The sequence below is a fragment of the Callorhinchus milii genome, unplaced genomic scaffold, assembly GCF_018977255.1.
Source record: "Callorhinchus milii isolate IMCB2004 unplaced genomic scaffold, IMCB_Cmil_1.0 Scaffold4, whole genome shotgun sequence".
NCBI classification, from domain to species: domain Eukaryota; kingdom Metazoa; phylum Chordata; class Chondrichthyes; order Chimaeriformes; family Callorhinchidae; genus Callorhinchus; species Callorhinchus milii.
The window spans coordinates 17,600,154-17,614,634 of NW_024704745.1; the positions used below are offsets into that span (position 1 = coordinate 17,600,154).

Genomic DNA, 14,481 nt, shown 5'->3' on the forward strand with positions numbered 1-14,481 from the left:
CTAGTTCCCTGTTATCCTTACTTACAATGTATTGCTTTTAACTAAATATTCTTAACAGTGGACAAATCTGTATTTTCAGGTCAGTATTTGAGGAAATTTGCTGCCTATAGTAAATGCTATCTGTTAATCTCATGAATGTGATTGTCAATTACATGCCAATAGCCTCATTTAAATATGTACTATTGTCAATATTAGCTGGCAGTGAAGAAATGTGTTCACAAACGTGACTGAGCTCGTTTTTGTGATGCAGTCATTGACCTCTTCACTGAAAAAAAACATTTTGATTAGGTTTTCTCATATACAGTTAAATCCTGAAAAGACATGGAAGACCCCCTAAAATCAATGGCATTTCTTGGGTTAAAGGCAAGAAAATGTCTGGTTCAGGAGATTCAGGAAGGTCCGACTACCAGTCAGAATAAGAAACTGCAGTGTGAAAAGTGGTGGACAATCAGCCAATCAGGAAGTGAACCAGAGAAGGTTTGGGATCAGTTAGGTGTTTGACACATGCGTGAACCCATCACCCTCCAACCAAAATTCTGACAGTTCCACAAATGTAAGGTTTGGGTTTATCTGGTGTGGAATGTATTCTCCTCAGAGAGATGTTCTCTATTTATCTAATCCCAGAGAATTTATTTGTGGATTGGCCAAGGGTTGGAGATATGCAGTTGCATTGGCATTGCAAACACTTGCAAGCTTGTCCAGTTGAGACCACTCTACGGATTAAGGCTTTGTCTTGTAGGCTTAACAGGAGCCCCTAGACTCTGAAGGGTTCCTAAAAGTCCTGCCAATGAGCCAGACTGGCTGGTGTACAATCAATATAGAAAATAAATAATACAATCTCTGGTCCCAGATGGAGTAGCTACTGGGCATATTCTTTCAGATGAGACATTAAACCAAGGACTGTTTTTTTCAGGTGGACTTGAAAGGTCCCATGATGCTGCTCAAAAGAGCAAGCGGGTTTCTCTTGGTGTCCTCCAGACCAATTGGTCATTCACCTCATAGCTGTTTATGGGACATGGCTAGTCAAAATGGCTGCAATATTTGCCTTCATAAACAGTCACTATACATTAGTGTTCTTACTCGTAAAGCACTTTGAAACATTGTGACATAAGGCTCAATAAAAATGTAAATTCTCCCTTTCCTTCTGCAAATTGACTTCATAAGTTAAAATGTAAATAGACATGGTTCATAAATTGTAATTCCAACAGACTTTAAAACAAACTATTGCAATATCATTTCCTAATATTTTTTTCTTCAGCATAGTAAGTATAAGGGTATACAATCCTGTTCATCCTATAGATGAAATTTAATTAAAGATTTAAAGCACTTTGTTTCATCAACTGTTTCAGAATAAAGTGATTTTGCCTTAACTCTTTCATGGCAATGCTAACATGTTTGTATCTCCTCTTTGTTACTCTAACCTGCCCACCCTTACCCTCTCCCCAACCTAATATGCAATATTGGTCAAAGCTGTTCCAGTAATCTGATTGAGTTTGCTGATATCTGCCAATATCCACCCAATTGCTTGTTCTACGATCGGGTACATTTGTCTCCCAACAGTGCTCCTGTATTGTGTTCACTATTGCTATCCCAATTTTTACAGTACTGGCCAACCTCTTTGATTGGCCAACAATATACATGTTTCTTGATTGATGACACAACTATGATATTTTGTTATTTCTATGATTAGTTTTTGGCCAACCCAAAAGGTTAGCCCACTGCTAATTTATAATAATAATAATGCTTATGTTTGGTATAGCAAGTTTCACATCGGGAAGCTGTCCCAAAGTGCTTCGCAGGACATACTGCAAACCGATTCACTGTTTTTGTAGGTGAATACGGCAGCCAATTTGGGCACAGCAATGTTAAAATTTGGGAAAGTTTTATAAAGTAAGGGATGTTTATATAAAGTATGAATTAAACAATAGAGGTAGATCCAGGGAATGGCCACCTAGACAAAATTATTATTAATAATAGTAATTCTTGCATTTAATTTAGCACCTTTCACTTCAGGAGGGTGTCTTAAAGCTCTTCAAACAGTCTGTTGATTTTGAAGGCAAAGGCAGCAGCCAATCTGCTCACAGCAATATCCTGCAAATAATTCTGCCATTAATTGAATGAAACAGACTATTTGGACCATCAAATCCTAATTATTGCTGTTATCTGTTATCCACAATACAGATAATCGGTCATTTATCTCATTGATGTTTTTGGATGTTGTTGCCACCCACTATATGCCTGCATAACAGTCTCCGCACTTCCAGACAACTCATTGAATGAAGTGCTTTGCGATGTTTTAACATGATTTGGTGCAATATCATTATTGCATAAATTATTATCTACTGGGATAAAATATCAAACTATTTTTAAGCATATAACCTGTACCACAGAAAGTTTGCAAAGTAAACAGTTTACAGGAAACCTCCCACAGTTTACATTCTGCCCAGTTAGCCGAATGACACAGTTAGTTCATATTCCAAGGATAGGCTAATAGGTTAAGACACTCTGAGATGATTGGACCTTATTGAGTGAATGAAATTATGGACTAAAGAACAAATAATATAAGGTTACTTTATACCCCAGCAGCAGGAATGTCTGTGCAATAAATGCTCTTTGAAAGGTAAAGTTAAAGGAAATCTATGGGGTGAAAAATACGATGTGATAATTTTCACCAGTGATAATTCTCATGTGCGGATTAAGCTCTGATTTAGGCGAGTTGCCCAATAAAACTTAGTGGCAATAAAACACAGCCCACTGTAGGGGACAGCAATAGTGGCAGCTTTGGCTGATCAACTTATTTTGCCGAGCGGTGTGGGGTTAAGGAGCAACAGGGGAAGAGATATTCATTGTGGTAATAATGACTGGTGAAAATGATCAAATCACAAATAGCATTTCTAACCCCCAAATGTGGGCTAAAATTGCATCTAGGCAGAACTTACAGCTACTAAATGTTGCCTTTATTGGAGTAGTTTGTGATTATGGGGTTTTTTGATATATAGATATACAGTATAAGAATAGAAATGCGATTTCAAAGAAGATGCTGAGAAATCTCAGTGAGTATAAATGAGCCAGTACTACAATCAGCCACCGATTGTGTGTTTGAAGTGACTGGCGTGGGCACAGGATGTTCTGTACTGTCTTAAGTGACATTTGAAAAGGTTTGGTTGAAGCATTAGTGCCACAAGCGCTGAACAGTTCCCGCAACGTTTTTCATTAGTCACATTCATTGGCATATCGTTTGCTCAAAGAATGAAGAAAAAATTATATATTTTCACAGAAATACATATGTGAAATAAGCAGCATAAGAATTCATGGGAAAGTGCTTTTATCAATATTGTGTGTCAGAAGAAATAATGGTCTTGGCTTTGAAGTGTCATACTGGGATTTGGGCTAGATTTTGTGCCAGAGACTGAGGGAATGAACAGCTTCTGTGTCAGTTGAGATTTATTTCATTAACTTGAACAGCAGGATCCAAACTGATGAAGGCAATAAATTGCCTTAAACTTTTCTCTCCATCCTCTAGAGTTCTCTATCTTAAATGAAACAAGTGAAAACTAGGTACATGTGCAGCATCGCTGAATTAGTATTATAATATTTTAAAATGAGTGAGTTTTTAAAAAATAGATTATCATAAGCATAGATGCCATGATGATGCCGACTGTGCAAGTGCATTGTTTCCATATATGATACTCTATGTCTCATGCTGTTATCTAACAGTAAGTAGGAAACCAGTTGTTAGTCGATTAGTGGATCACTTTTCCAGAGGTAATAATCCCTTCAAAAATAATAATAAAAATAATCCATGGCTGTTTATGAGACACTGCTGTGTGCAATTGGTTGACGTGTTTCCCCACAAAATATAGTCAATTCATTTTACAAAATATATTCTGTTAAGCACTTTAAGGCATCTCAATGATGTGATACAGCACTATATCAAATGCAAGGATAATTATTGTTATTTACTATTGTTATCCAAATCAATCCTGTCTGATTTGATTACTCTGAAGCATGGTGATGGGTTTCTACATGTATCAGACCAGAATAAATATTCTCCCTTCAGATAACGATTTAAATAAATATATTTTTGTCCATTGCCATCCGAAAAGTTGCTTGCTTGCTTTGGTGAATATTGTGACAGCAGTGTGAAGATATTAGTGCATGGAAAGGGAACACTTCCCAGTATTAGCATCAAGCACTCCCAGGTCAGATACAGCACAAATAAATGCAGGGTAATATTCCGGTGATAATTCTCGCATCACACATCGCATTTTGTCACTCCTTTGGCAAGAGATTTGTGAAGCACTCGTAGGCATTATGAGGGAGACAATCATCAGTCGTTACGCTTTGATAGACTGTAAGCAAACACATATGGATCCAATTTTCCACAAGTGTAGCAAGACCTATTAGAGTGACCTTAATATAATAGTATCATAACAAAATAATAATAATTCATGCATTTGTTATAGCACTTCATCATATCATCAAGGTATCTCAAACCTCTTAATGGGATCTTTACTGTGAAATATAGCGCCTATGTATTTGCTGGCGAACAAAATCTAATCGAATCAATCATAATCTGATAACCCCCACCCTCGCTAGGTTTCATTGGCTCTTGATTCTCCAGCAGATCAAACTCAGGATCTTCATTTTAACTTTCAAATGTCTCTATGTCTCCATGCCTATCCGACGTGGAACTGGCTCCAAGGTGACATGCCTCTGTGACGATCTCGGTAGTCTGGTTCTTGAACCCATTCTCAGGATTATTATACTGTAATTGTACATAGCGTGGCTCCGCAGTCTTCCAGGGCACTGCTGTTGACAGCATAGCCAGCCTGGCTCATCAGCAGGATCTGGAAGGGCAGACCAGTCACTCGGGGCAGAGAGTTAACCCCCTCAACTCTTGTTAATTCTGCAAGCCATACCCCTAACCCTGGACAAGCAGCAGGAAAGCTTGCAGGACAGCAATATCAATGGCGAGCTATGCGGTTTTTGCTGGTTAGACTCCAGCAGTACCCAAACACACACTCTCAAGTCCCCAAGCCTTGGCTCTTTCCAACCTGCACCTAATACTTTCTGGAATTTGGTAAGCAGGATGTGTCCCCCCAGGGAAAGTGTGCATTCCATTCCAACAATCTATCTCTGGGATTTCCATGTGCAAGTGAAATGCTTGGAAATGTCAGCTTGGTTTGGATATCCTTAAACATGGTGATGGGTTTCTGTATGTGTCAGACACCCGCAGACCAAATAAAGGAATACAAATCCATGCCCTTGTCCCACCCTATTTCTGTGATCTCCTGCAGTCCAACTCCCCTGCTGACTCCCTCTGCTCTAACAACTGAGGTCTGCTGCACATCCCTATTCCCTCCACTGCTTCCTCCCCCCACCATTGCCAGGCAAGCTTTCAGATATTTTGCCCCTACTCTCTGGAACACTTGCCGCATACTCTCCCTCCCCACTTATAAAACATTTCTGAAAGCCTGTCTCTTTGATTGCTCCTTCAGTCACCTCCCAGAACATCTCATCCTTCCAGAACATCCACTACTTTTCTTGGGTGCCCATTACAATTCAGGACATTATTTTGTGTGAGTGAAAGTAATAGTAACAGTGCTGCTCTTTGTAATAACACAAATCTTAATGTAATTTTTTTAGCATTGTGCAAACCTTTATAATGGTGCAGCCCTTTATACAGGAAAACAACTGGAAAATACTCCCAATACCTTGCCCAGATGTCCATTTTTCACATGTGAACCATGACCGTGCATGTCCACATACTGTTCTATTGCAGGGGGTGAGGCAAATCACAGTCGAAACCGATGCTGATTGAAGCGTTACTGTAAAGCACTCTGAGACGCCGGGCAGCGTGGAGGGCGCTATATAAATCCAAGTTGTTGTTGTTGTTGATGATTGGAATTGAGATGTGCAATTTCCAGCAAGGAGTTATCAGATTGTTTGGTATTTTTTGTTAAAGTGATACGTCTTATTTTTCATCCTGTAAAGTATTTCTCTCTTTTGATCTGCAGAATATCTAACGATTGTGTTTGTGGTGCTCAGAATAAAAAAGGAGCCTACAGTACTCCTGCGCATGATTTATTGATTTCTTCAGTTTGGTGATGTAGCATGCAGCCTCGTCCTTCAAATGACTTGCCTACATACAGTTCCCTGATGCTCTACATGCAGAAGCCATTACTGCTCCAATCAATATTCTCTTTGCAACCCTTGTGCTACAGCAACCGGTATATTAAGATAGGTGGATTTGAGCATCTTTTCTCTGCAGCATAAAATAAAAATATTCCACAGTATTTCAGTATTAATCAGGGCTGAAGCCAACATGGAACAAAATATACAGGAAAATAACTCTGCTAATGTAAGGAGAACAACCCTAGAGAAGCAACCTAATACTGATGAGGGGCTGCTTGCTCCACCATTGCTTAGAGTGCAATGTAATGTAATGCAAAATAAAAAGTACCTTAAATACCCCCTGTTGGGATTAGGGCTATGGTAAACATTAGAAAGGAAATTGTGAAGATTTAATTCATGATTTTCATTCTAACTTTCAAATCTCCCCGTACGCTTGCCCCACTGTAACTCAGCAATCTCCTCCAGCTCCACGTTCCTGTCCATTCCCTCACAAGACATGGGCCTGCAGTGTGTGTCTATTCCTTTCCGCATCACCATTGCTGACCAAGCTCTCAAGTAATGTGGGCTTGCTCTCTGGAACTCCCAGAATTACTCTCCTTGCACCCTCTCTCTCTCTTTCTCTCTCCCTTCCAAAATAAACTACGCTGCAATGTCATCAGTCAACTCCCTCGCCCACCTTGCTCGGGTTTATGCTTCGCCTCTGCAGAGTGCTTTGAGTTATTATCTTATATGAAAGGAGCTATTTATCATACGATCAACTTATTAATGATACATTCAGAAATAACTCTGACAAAGCTCCTTCCTGATTTAAAATGCTCTACAATGCTTTGGAATGTAATGCGACGCAATATATAAAACACCTTTAATAATACTCATCATATGCTTATCCCACTCTACCTTTGCAGTCTGCTCAGCGAATTCTCAGGATTATTAAATTGGAGAGGATTTATCAAAGGAATCTTGTGGGAAATTGGTTGCTTTTGGCTTGATGGCTGGATGGTTTACTCCTTTCTTACTTTGTTACTATAAATAATTGCTACATATACTGTAGTTGTACGTAGCGTGATTGTCATTGTCCATTAGAGTGCTGATAGTGGGGAATGCTAAAGGGTTTTTTGCTCAGTGCTGGATCTCTCAGTCCTTTACTGGAGAGGTTGTGCGCTCAAACTAAACGCTTTTCTACATTTCAACAACCCAGATTCTCGATCGAAATGACTGATTTCTCCAATTTCATCATCAAAGTTCAAACTCCATTGTGGTTGAGTGCACACAGAGAACATTACTTTCTATACAGCGGGAAAGGGAGCTTAATGGTTACTACAGTCCTTTGAATAGGAACTTTGGTGTGAAAAAGGTCAGCATATCAAATTGGTTATTTACCATATTTCACCACATTCAGATTCAAACCTTTCAAAGTTATTTTGTGGATAATTCATTACCACAGAAAAGTTTACATGGATTTTAAAAACATACAAGGGCAATTTGGTCCAATTTTCCTGTCCCCATTTGATTCTCATTCTCAGTTGCCTGCCTTCCCATTTTGTCTCACAAACCCTTCTAGGAACAGAAAAGCAAAAATTATCACAAACCTAATTTGTGTTTTGACATATCTTCCTAATATGAAACGTGCTATATAAGTGTATTGTATTTGTATACATTGTATAGAAATATGTGTATATTGTATATACATTGTATTTGTAATGTTATGCAATATATTTAGCAAGCTATGTGTTCTTGAATTATTGACCCCACCTACCCATTTCCCGCATCCTCTTTCTCCAGAAACACATTCAGAGATAACATTTGATACTGTTTGTTAACTCATTCCTTGCGTTAATTAACAAAGGGAATAAGTTAAGAAATAACCACAAATTTAACCACCTAGTTACAGGCTTTCTGAATTTAAGATTCATCATCTCCCCCCAACATCTCCTCACCGCTTGTATCATAAGACTCAGTATTATCAGTTTCCTTAGCATACCACGTGTAGTTACATGTGAATGTATTGTATGCAGGGATATGCTGGGTGGACATGTGGGACATGAACAGGTTGTAAGACTTCCCGAAGAGTGTAATAAATTCCTTTCCAGGCCTCCCACCAGTCTCACAGATCTCCTGAGATCCTGTAAACCTAGACTAACCAGTCGTCCAAAGGATAGACTGCACTATAGTTAAACCACAAAAGTCCTCCTCGGGATCTGGTGATGTTTCCCTCCATTTAATTTACAATAGTACACAAGAGCAGAGCAATTTATCAATTGGTATCCAAGGTTCCAGATTTAGCCAATTCATATTGTTTGGACTTTCTTGTTCACAGCATTCAATTTGCTGACCATAAGGAACTACTGTGTCAATCAGCAGGACTAATGGTTTATGCACTAGCTATTTGTTAAACAAACTGAAACAGACAAATGGCGAGGTGATTGCACACAGAGATTCAGGTAGTTTAGTGTCAGTAACCACAATAGTGCTCAGGTTTACAGTTTGAACTTAGAGATTCGATCACAGCAAGAACTCTCTCCCTAGGGTCTGCAGTTGCTATTCTGTTGAATTTGCTCATTGAGAATATTATCCGCATTTAAGCAGTGATTTAGCTGCTGGAAGCTGACAGTACACATCAGTCCCTTGATGGCTGATGATGTTCACAAAGGGATATTCGCATTGCAGCAATGGTAAAGTAGACACATTGGCTTTTGTACTGATTATCATATTTTCTTGCTGTACATCAATGTGCTGAGGAACACATTTAGGGTAAAATCCAAATCTTTTAAGAAGAAACCAGGGAGGATCAGCGGGGCTTGTATTTATTTCATTGACATTTTGACACAATAGCCACATTCTAATTCAAGGCAAACACTCAAGATAACTTTTCTTGCTTCACATAATATTCTGCTTTGTTGTGCCTCAATGGATTTGTAAATAAAGGATGAATTATTTTGGTTGTCTAAACTTTTTTAGAAGATGAATACAGTAGAGTATCACACATCCATATGCTGACTGCCCTCATGTCCAACTATCTGCACTGGGCTCTGAGGTCAGGAAACTTGTTTTGTTTCCACATGTGAACGAGGGATCAAAATTTAATGGATTGGGAAGTGGTAGTGGAAAGAAGGTACAAGATTAGAGGAAGGCACAAACTCACAGAAAATAAAAGAGCCTGAGACAAATATCCATTGTCCATTCCTTTACCATATCCATAATGGGGCTAGTTCCAACAAGTGTGAATATCAGGCTTGCTACTGTGTCATAAATTTGCTGTCACTGTCAGTTTTTACACATATTATTTATCCATACAGTTTCTTCTGCTAATCGTAGGTTGAAATGTTATCAGGTGTTTCACTCTTGGATCTGGCAGAAAGCCTTATATAAACGAAACATAGCAACTCACCAGACAAATCCGCAGAAGGAAACGTGGCATTTGCTTTAAGTGTAATAGTATGATAAAGTTTTGGTGCTCTCATTTGTCAGTCAAATAAATGACAGCCCTTCACTTATTACTGAGAAACTGTACAGACTTGCAATTTATGTGTGCCATTGGGCCACATGCATTTTGCATTATGTGGTACCTGTTTACTGAAAGGAAGCTAATTTCCTGAAGGCAGCTAACATGGAGAAAGTGTTCATTGAGGAAATTAATTGGCAATTTAAGTAAGTTTGTTTGACTCTTTAAAAGAGGCGTCTGTGCCCTTTCCTTACTACGATAGCTATTTTAATCTCTAAGGCAGTCATTTTGTTTTGTTTGCTCGTTTGTGGCACTGTGAGATCCACATTATGTCCTGAGGTGCGAGACATCATTTGTGCTCCTTTTTCCAAATGAGTGCATTTCTAACCCTACTATTGTGGGTTTACTAATGATCTATGTAATTCTATGGACAGGCTGCACCTAGAATACTGTTCTGCAACATAAAGGAGCTGCTCAGGCACTAAAGCCAGAGGCAGAGGAAAGCAACACGGCAGTGTTAGAGAAATGAGCTATGAGCAATGAGTGGACAAACTTGGGCTCTTCAGTCTGGAGAGGAAATGTCTCAGAGGAGACCTTTATGGAAGTATGCAAGATTTTAAAGGAGATTAAGGAAGTAAACTCACAAAAACGTTTGGATGCACTGAGACAGCAGAACAAGTTACAGATTTAGGATCACAACGGGCAATTTCAGGACAAACACTAGGAACTGTGAATTCATCCAGAGCATAATTAATAATCAGAAAAGATACCAGGAAGGGTGGTTGATAATAATTATCTGCCACTCATTGCTCTTCACAAATTGGCTGCCAGGTTTGTCTACAAAATACTGTACACAGTTACTGCATTTCAAAGTAAACTCTGTGACGCCCTTTAAGATATCCTCCCAACATGAAAGGTGATATATCAAATGCAAGGATTATTATTTATTCCTGTTGATAAACCATTTAATTGAGCCGTACATTCTATGGTCTTACAGTGTGGGCTTCACCCTCTTTATATTCGCCCACAAAATACACAGTCAATACACTTTACTGTATATTCTGTGAGGCACTTTGAGACATCTCAAAGACGTGATAAGGTACTATATCAAATGCAAGAACATTATTACATGATTCACCTGCCCTAACAGCTTGCCATCATCAGAAATTGTTTTACTGCAAGCCATGTTTGCTTCCAAGTCAATTCTGAATAACATGAGCAACAGTGCACACAGAATTGAGCCTATCGCCTCTACTAGTCCCTGCTCCACAGATAAAGCTTGTCCTAATTATGATTGCCTTCTGCTTTCTATTGCTAATCTGCTTTTCTTTCCAAACAGCTAACTTGCCATGCATTTCATGATTGTGGCTTTGCTGTGTTTTGGTCTGGGATTATTTGTGACTGATACAGACACACACAACCAGTAGAGGGACAGGGGCAGGAATCCTTCTGTTTAACCCAGGGAAGGCTGGGGTCAGTTTAGCCACCCTATGCATCCCTTGGTTGCAGTCTTCTGACACATTCTCAATTGAAAGTTTCCTGCATTCAGGGGCAAGAAAAAATTAAATTTCTTCTTTTAAAGAAATCTGCTTCATAATGTGGCTTAGATGGAAGTCTGAAACATTAAAGATTCATCAGAATCAGATTTTCAAAACTTTGATCTCAACAATTTGTAGCCAACCTTCTTAATAAAGTCATAATATTTACATATAATAGTTACGAGGAGCAATTGGCTGGATCTGTTTCCATTGGAGTAGAGAAAGTTGAGGGGGGGATCTGATAGAGGTGTACAGAATTATGAGAGGTTTTGACAGGGTAAAGAGTTATTTGCATTGATAGGGAAAACAATGACTTGGGGACATAAGATGATCACAAACAGCAGAAGGAGGACTGAGGAGGATTTGTTTCATCCAAAGAGTAGTTGGGGTGTGGAAGGCCTACCAAGTTGGGTGGTGGAGGCAGAATCCATTATAGCTTTCAAGAGGGAATAGGCAGGTGTATGAAAGAGAGGGGCTTGAAGGGGTAGAGGGATAAGGTGCGGCAGTGGGATTGAAATGATCTGCTTCCTTTGTGAGCTAGTGTGGATTCAATGGCCTTCTGCACTGTGAATTTCATGTTTCTAATAATCCTTATGTTTAGTATAGCTCATTTCATGTCGGGAGGACATCACAAAGTACTTCACAGAATATACTGTAAATTGAAGTTACTGTGTATTTTGTAGAGAAATATAATATAATGTTGGTAAAAAAATCCAACAATGTTTGCTTTCAGAATTCTCTTCTCCTGGCTCCTTCTTGTGTTAGGTTGATTGAAAATTCATAGCTGAGCTTTATGTTTAATCACTTACTTTGACTACGGACATTTAACTTTATAATGTTACTACCAACAATGATTGCCAAAAGTGCAGGGTCTGTCTATATTGTTTAGAGGTGGTGGTAGTGGGGTCTCCTTGGGGCCGAGGTGGCTCCAAAATGATGTACTTAGCAACGGAATCAAGTCTATCGCTGTGATGGTCTTGGGAGTCAGGTTCCTAAGCCAGACGGGTTTGCAGTACTTGCTAGGCTTTGCTGATGGCAGACCAGCAGGCCTGGCTGATCCGCAGGACTTAAAGCAACGGATCAGTCACTGAAAGCAGGGATGTTTTGCACCCGGCTCATGTTAAACCTGCAAGCCAAACCTGTAAGGGGTAAGGTAATCCTTGCTGGACAAACAGCAGGAAGCTTTCCAGATAGTGCTCACAATAGCAAGCTATGTGGTTTAAGCTGCTTACAATCCAGCAGCACTCTTGGCTCTTGCCAACCTGTGCATAATACTATTGAGAATTATCTAAGCAGGGTGCATCTCGCTCCCTCCAGGGAGATAGGGCACATTCAATTCCCGACACAGAAATTTCCTTACATACGTGGTATGTATGTGTAGATCTCTCACTATTAAGAATGACAATAATTTACGCATGTGTCAGACAAATGGATCAGACAAATGACAGACCAAACCAAACATATAAACAGCACAAAGTTTTTGTTTTAGTTGGTTTGTGCTATTGATGTTGTTCCTGAGCCAGAACCCCCTCACCAGGAATAAGTTTGCGTTGTGTTTCTGAGTATAATAGAAAGCAGAACAAAAAGAAAAAGACAGACATGGAGATGAATGAATCTCTTTTCTGCTTTTGATTGTACTGGGAGCAGCCTCTCAGAAGCGAGGGTGGTAGTGACATCAGCGGCACTGAGAGACAAAGAGAGAAAGCAGTGCTGATGAAACACAGAGAAATGTGGCAAACAAGATTACATAGAGCTATGGAATACAAAGATTTACAAAGAAGAAAGATAGTGGATCAAATCTCACCTCTATTTCACTGCTCTATGGTTATTTATCACATTTATATTTGTACAACTCTTCTTGGAGTAGAATGAGAATTATTTTATGATTAGTTGTTTTTTAAATATCCATCAAATTCTACCCTTGCAGTTGCATCATTGAAATTGGACGTCACACAATTTCAGCTCATGCTGTAGGCTGATGCTCAGGTGCAGTGTCAGGGGGAGTGCATTTTCAGAGGTGCCATGTGGGGACCTGTAGCTTAGTGGTGAGAGGACTCGCCAACAGTAACACAGTACAATGCATGTGTGTGCATGTGTGTACATGAAGTAAACTCCTGATAACTCAACCTTGGCTTAACTTGTCACTACCACTTGGAGTCCTGTAACTTATTGGTTAGAGCACTCGCCTCACAAGCGAGAGGATCTGGGTTTGATTTCCGGGCGGGGAAACAAAATGTTAGGCAACTTTCCTTACTCCACACGCCTGTTTACCTAGCAGTAACTAGGAACTTGGTTGCTAGTCGGTTGGCAGATTGCTTTTCTGGGGATAATAAAACCTTCAAAAAAAAAATATTTGGTCACTATATCCACTATATTCACAAAAGGTGATATATCAAGTGCCAGGATTATTATTTATTACTCTTGGGCCTTATATTCTATGGTTGATAGGTGTGGGCTTCACCCTCTTTATATTTGCTCACAAAATATAGTCAATTCACTTTACTGTATATTCTGTGAAGAGCTTTGAGACAGCTCAAGGACGTGATACTGCACTATATGATATAGTGCGTGATACTGCGGAGTCCTGTGGCTCAGTGGTTAGAGCACTTGCTTTGCAAGCAAGACACCTGGGTTCAATTCCAGGCAGGGCGAAACCTTGGGCAAGTTTCCTTACTCCACACAGAGCCTAATAATAATCCCTCCAAAACCCCAAACAATAATAAATTGGTCATTTTCAATCTACGACTGTTTGTGGGACATTGCTGTGTGCAATTGGCTGCTGCGTTCGCCCACAAATATACAGTCAATTCACTTTACAGTATATTCTGTGAAGCGCTTTGGGACGTCCTCCCGACGTGAAAAGCGCTATATCAAATGCAAGGATTATTATTATTATTATTATATTATATCAAATGCAAGGATTATAACAACAACTTGCACTTATATAGCGCACTCCACACAGGGTAGCATCTCAGAGCGCTTAACAGTGGCGGAGCCTGACTCCAAGCCGGGGGAGGTAGGAAGGCGGCCATAAGCACAGTCGAGGAAGAAAGTTTTCAGGCAGGACTTGAAAGAGGGGAGAGGGATTGAGGGAGAGTGCTCCAGAATTATATTATTATATAATTATATTATTATTATCAAACTGAGATCCTTGCTGCCTGTTCAGAAAGACGTTAAAGCTCTCATAATCACGATTTTAAATAGAGTTCCTTCCAACCTCATGGGCAGCAATCCTCCAGATAAAATTGGTCATTCACCTCATGGCTGTTTGTGGGACGTGACCGTCCACAAATTGGCTGCTGTATTTGCCTTATAAATATACAGTCACTAGACTTAGCACTAATTACTGTGAAGCGTCTTGAG

At 39.6% G+C, this 14,481-nt stretch overlaps 1 protein-coding gene across 1 annotated transcript in view; it reads left to right on the plus strand.

Annotated features, from left to right (window-relative positions):
• The window catches only part of frmpd4 (FERM and PDZ domain containing 4), a 185,788-nt gene that overhangs the window by 120,117 nt on the left and 51,190 nt on the right, over positions 1 to 14,481 (plus strand). The window lies entirely within an intron of this gene.